Raw genomic sequence first — 6,000 nt, forward strand, 5'->3', positions numbered from 1 at the left:
ATAGCCAAGCGCGTAAAGCGTGCGACTCGTAATCCGAGGGTCGTGAGTTCGCGCCCGTGTCGCGCCAAACATGCTCGCCCTCCCAGCCGTGAGGGCGTTATAATAGAACGATCAATCCCACTATTCGTTGGTAAAAGAGTAGCCCAAGAGTTGGCGGTGGGTGGTGATGACTAGCTGCCTTTCGTCGTGACCGGTGGGTCGCGAACCCCCAAGGGGTCGCAAAGCCTTGGCAGGGGAGTCGCGTAGCCTTGTTAGAAGTAGCTTGGGATAATATTAATTTTATTTCATCAATTACATTTTCATGTCGTGATTGCCAAAAGGTTGGGAACCCCTGTTCTAGTATTACACTGCTAAATTAGGGACGGCTCGGTGCGGTGAGCTAACAACCTACTCACTTAAATACTTGTTGAAGAATCCGCAAGCGATTGCGGCCCTATGTTCTTAGATAGAATCTAATGGTGATAACCAACCAACTAACACACTAGATCATGAAACCGAGGCGGGTAAATGTGAAAATAAGAATGTAAGAGGCAGAAACTTAAACTTAATGACATTGATGTTAAGTATCTTAGTTTATTCAGCCTTCGGGACAGAAGGAAGACGCCACTGATCTCAAGCGTGAGATAAAAGACAATAAACCAATTGACAAAAAAAAGGTCCAAATCTAAAGTTGCAATTTTTGTGTATTTATTTATTTGTGTATATATATGTGTGTGTGTGTGTGTGTGTGTGTATAAAAGGAAACACAAAGCATAACATACATATAGACATGGCCTGGCATGGCCAAGTGGTTAAGACACTCGACTCGTAATCCAAGAGTCGCAGGTTTGAATTCCTTTCAGTCGTGGGCGTGTTATAATGTGATGGTCAATCTCACTCTTCGTTGGTATAAGAGACCCCAAAATTTGGCGGTGGGTGGTGATGACTAGCTGCTTCCCATCTAGTCTTATACTGCTAAATTAGGGACGGCAAGCGCAGATAGCCTTCGTGTAGCTTTGCGCGAAATTCAAAATAAACTGATAAGAAACAACTTTTATGGAAGAATATAATATTTTAAACAACAAACTGAGTGTATAAAACTATCAGTCATTACAGTTATCAAGTGGCATTGCTACATGGGTATGTTTACTTACATGCAAGTTGTCTTTGCAACCATCTCATGCATCTGTTGATATTTATGTCTTCCCAGTCTTTAACAACTATTTTTTCCTGACCAACGCTAAGTTTTTCACCTACTGTTATCACTGCCATACATGGGCGTAGATTTTTTACACCCGATGGGGGGAATGATTTTTGCAACCACTTATGTAGACTGTTCAACTTGCAAATTGATAATTGATAATCTCTGATTACGTGAACCTGAAAGCTGTAAACATGCAGTCACAGAGTCATCTTGTTGCCACGATACTTCAAGGTTTCCATGTAGGTTTGTATAAGTGAGGTGTTGTGAACAGTTTTTAAAATGTTAACAGAATAAAGACAAATCTGTCACAAATTAACTGACACATGAATATTTTCCTGCACACTGCACAGTATAAAAGATGGCCATTATACTTGACAAGGTTACTAATAACTTTCATTGCATGAATTACGTTTTCAAATATTAATAAAATTAGTAAATATCCTTGATAAGTTTATATCTACTGAAAAACTATTCATGTTGTTTGATAAAAATAATTAAAATGTCTCTTGAAAATTACACATCAATACAATGTAGCACATAATTATTCATACTTTTCATTGAAGTAAGGTTCATTTAGTCCTCTAGCCTACACGTTCCTAAACGTAGACCTCCTTTGTAATGATCTGTTTATGAATTCTTTCATAAGCTCTTCTATATTTATCTTGTCGACCTCATCTTTGTGAGTATGACAAACTGCCTCTCATAGTTGACCTTAACCACGTCTTCAACCGTCTTAATGCAGAAAAGCTGCGTTCACATTGGCAGCTGGACACTGGACAAATAAGCAAAGTTTTCATGAGAAGAAACACTTCACTAAACATCTGCTGCCTTGTTTCATGCATTTTACAGTAAGCATCCTTCGCACCTTTCAGAGATACTGCTTTTGTTGTTCCTTTGAACATGGGCAACTGAAACTCGAGCCGTTGAGCAGAAATTTCTGGATAGAAGTTTATAACCGAGTTGTCAATCTTGCCAGATGTGATCATGTTCTCAAGTGCCAAATATTGCCTCAAATCATTGTTGTTTGCATTGAATCTAGTGGTCAGATGTTCTATGACTGTGTTTACAAATTAAAAATATTGGCTTCTATAGTAATCTCTAGCTGTTGGAGAATGGTGTGCTGAGCCATCACCTGTGATCTTTCTGGGGAGTCTGCGAATGCGTGGTAGTTCGATAGGTACCAGATCTAGAAAAGTTACCTTTTTCTCAGCTTCATAAAATATCTTGTTGTAATTTTCCTCTATTCGCAATACCTGCAATTGCTCAACTGTCATTGCAGATGCTTTAATCATGGCAGATATTGTCGCTGATTTTGCTTGGAATGCACGGTTTAGTTCCTCTAATGCAGCTAATGGATGTTGAGCCATCAACAATCCTAAACCTGTCTTTCCTTTGTCAAATCTGTCCAGCAGACCTCTGCTTTCACTGCTACATCTGATTTTTCATTTGCTAATTCAGACAAAGAATCAACAATGTCACTGTAGTGATCATTAGCACATGTAATTGCAGATAGGCGGCACAACCAGCATGTTGGACACAGTGAGCAGATGTATTTAACTGGACCATTATGTCTGTCTGACGATACAATATTTTCAAAAATTGTCTTGTATTTGCCTGACCTCTGAAGCAAAACACCAAGTTCATGTACCCACTGGATAGAATCTCAAACACATTCACAAGCTTCAACTGCATGCTGCATTATTAAATTAGCCTTTTGTGCTCTACAGTGGATGCCAGGCAAAAATAAAAGAGAAGCGACCGTCAGCTTTGTGTTTTCACTGCAGAAAACAAGCTCCTGTGTTGACGTCCTACTTGTCAAAGAAAACCACATTCACATCACCCCAGGCTCAGAATGAAATAATTGAGATGATCTGCCATCAAATACTGAAAAACATAGCACACGAAGTGTAGCAAAGTAAAATCTTAGCATTAATGGTTGATGCCACTCAAGATGTTACAGGTGCTGAACAGGAAGCAATATATGTACGATACGTAGATGAGAACCTTGACGTCCATGAGACATTTCTTGGTTTGTACAGTGTTTCCAATACAACTGATGAAACAATATCCTCGACTTTACTTGATGTACTGACTAGACTCAATTTACCACTATCAGGATTAAGAGCACAAACTTATGATGGAGCTTCATTAACTGCAGGAAGTTCCCCTCCGTTTCAGTATGTCCACGTAATGTTAAACCTTGACCCAGTATGAAACGTAAACTTCTGAATATTTTGGCTAGACTTCTTTTGCATTCTTCCTGCTTCTTCTTTTTTCCATCATGTAGCTGGACAGTCACTGGAGCTACATCAAGTGAACCTTCTGTAGATATAGCGAATCTGTGCTGAGAAGAGGATTGGTATTCGTTGAATTTCTGTTTTGCCTTTTTCCAGTTGCAAAAACCGGTAAATATGAAGGTATACTCCACTTGCCTCTCCAATTTCCCTGTAAAAAGGCCTCTATTTTCCACCTTGGCACAATGAAAGCATATGACTTTTTGAGTCTGATTGTCGAAGTGCAGCCATGGGAACTCATCAAACCACTTGCCCTGGAAGTTGATATTTTGATATTTTGCTTTCTGTCGTGGTATTAGTTGTGCGTCTGGATGATATGGCTTTCCACACTGTATCTATGGAGTGTCAGATTTTTCATTACTGCACAAACTTGTTTTACAAATATCTGGTGGTTCATGATGTGCAATAGTTGCCCAAGCATCTTCAGACTCGTCCTCTGATGAACATGGTATTTCCTCTGTATGCCACGTTTCTATTTCTTTGCTTCAGGTTGTTGGATTATCTTCACCTGCATTGTCACTTGTAGTACTAGTAATTGGCTTGTAGAACTGTCTAATATTGGAAAGTTTTAGACGCTTGCTTGTCATGATTGTAATCTGTTTCCCAAATGACTCAACAGGCTAAAATACAGTCTTTATTGAAAAACTCTAACGTACAACGAAAGAATATAGAACAGAATGGAAGTAGGACTGAACTTTACAATGTATTTAAGTCAAACGCGTGAACCTCACAGTGACTACCGAGCCGACTGACCGCCTGGGCATCGCTGGGACAATAATATGTGCTAGTTACAAGTAATTGCAAGTTTCACGAAAAATACTTAAACAATCACAAATATATTATATTTCTGTTAAAGCTCATCAAAAGGCAAACACGTTGTGATATAATGTCTATAAGCAAGTCTATTAAATAAAAACATCTAGACAAAAACTAGCAATACAATTCGAGTAAAGGCTTCAGGCCGTTGAAATCGCTCCTTTTGTGTTCTAATTATTCAAGAAAATACAATATTTTCACTATCTATGATAAAAGAATATATTGTTCTTTCATCATAAAGCACCAGCACTTCATTAGAGGGCGGTGATAATTTGAAATTTCATGGATTAATGAGGACCACAAACACAGGTCTAATGAGCCCTGTTGTAAAATCGAAGCTCACACTAAAGGGAGCAGAGGGGGATGATGTATGGCGCGTCTGGATCCGAGCGGCCCGAACCTGTCGTTAACTGTACATTAAATGTACACTATGGTCAGCGATTTCGGCAGCTAAGGAGAGTAAGGCGTTCGACAATAAAATCGGCTAGACATGCATAAGAACAAATGGCGTAGGAAAACCGCACAATATACACATAAGATTGATGAAGCTACAGGCTACAAATGGCCTGCCTGATCTAGATCACAGGAGTTTACGTTTGGGAGTAATATTTCCGAATTTGATGCTCTGTTCAATCTGTTGTGGTGAAAATTTGATTTAATCTTACACTTCGTACAAGACGTAGGTAGATTCTGTGATAGTGCTCGCCAGCCTTGTATGTATACTTAGTCCTACTGATTGATACTTACGAACTATCGCTTAGATCCAAAAACTTAGAAGCACGCCTATATTAATGATGTACAATTCGGCTACTGAGAAAGCCTACATCTAGGCCTAATTATGTAATTCAATGGGTAAGAACACGAGAATCACAAAAACAAACACACAATTTGTAGGCCTGTGATGCAATAAAACAATTCAACAGACCAAACTGTAGGGAAGGATGATTGTATGCACCATACCCCCACCTAAAATGAACGGGGTTGTATACCCCCCATCCCATCAGGATCTACGCCCCTGCTGCCATAACCACTATTTAACCAATCCACATTTCCCTCACTATTTTTGGTCTCTTGTACAAAAACGTACTTATGTGTTGTAGAACTTATAAATTATTTCTGAGTACTTTATACTATTGAATGTATAATACCCTATGTTTACGTGTTATTTTTGTTAAGCACAAAGCTTTGCCCGCCTCGAATACCAAAATCTGGGTTTTAGCATTATAAGTCTTCAGAATTACCGTTGAGCTACTAGAAATAACCATGCATTGTATAACTTACTAGTTTTATGCCAGCATTTTTAAGTATTGCATACATAGTACCTGATACTCATGCAATGTTTCACTTACATGCGATGTTGGTACATTTTGTGCAGTTGGATTTGTACTACCTGATGCTCATGTGTTTCTTATGATTTCTTGTATATTCATCTTTCATTATCTTTCATTAGAAAATTCCCTCTTAAAAACACCATGGTATTGGTCACACCTCTACAATCAGCAGTAGCAAAAGGTACAAACCTATTTATAGATTTACCAGTACATGATTTGAACTGGTTTTATTAGTCTTCGATTTTCTTACATTACGTATATTAGTAAGTCTAACATTTTTCTTCTAATGTTTTTGAAAAATTTGACGACAGCATTTTCTACTGACTTTTGTCTTTATACGACTTTAGATTCTGTAATGTAATGCAATGTATTTTCC

This window comes from Tachypleus tridentatus, chromosome 12 (assembly GCF_004210375.1).
Source record: "Tachypleus tridentatus isolate NWPU-2018 chromosome 12, ASM421037v1, whole genome shotgun sequence".
Classification (NCBI taxonomy): domain Eukaryota; kingdom Metazoa; phylum Arthropoda; class Merostomata; order Xiphosura; family Limulidae; genus Tachypleus; species Tachypleus tridentatus.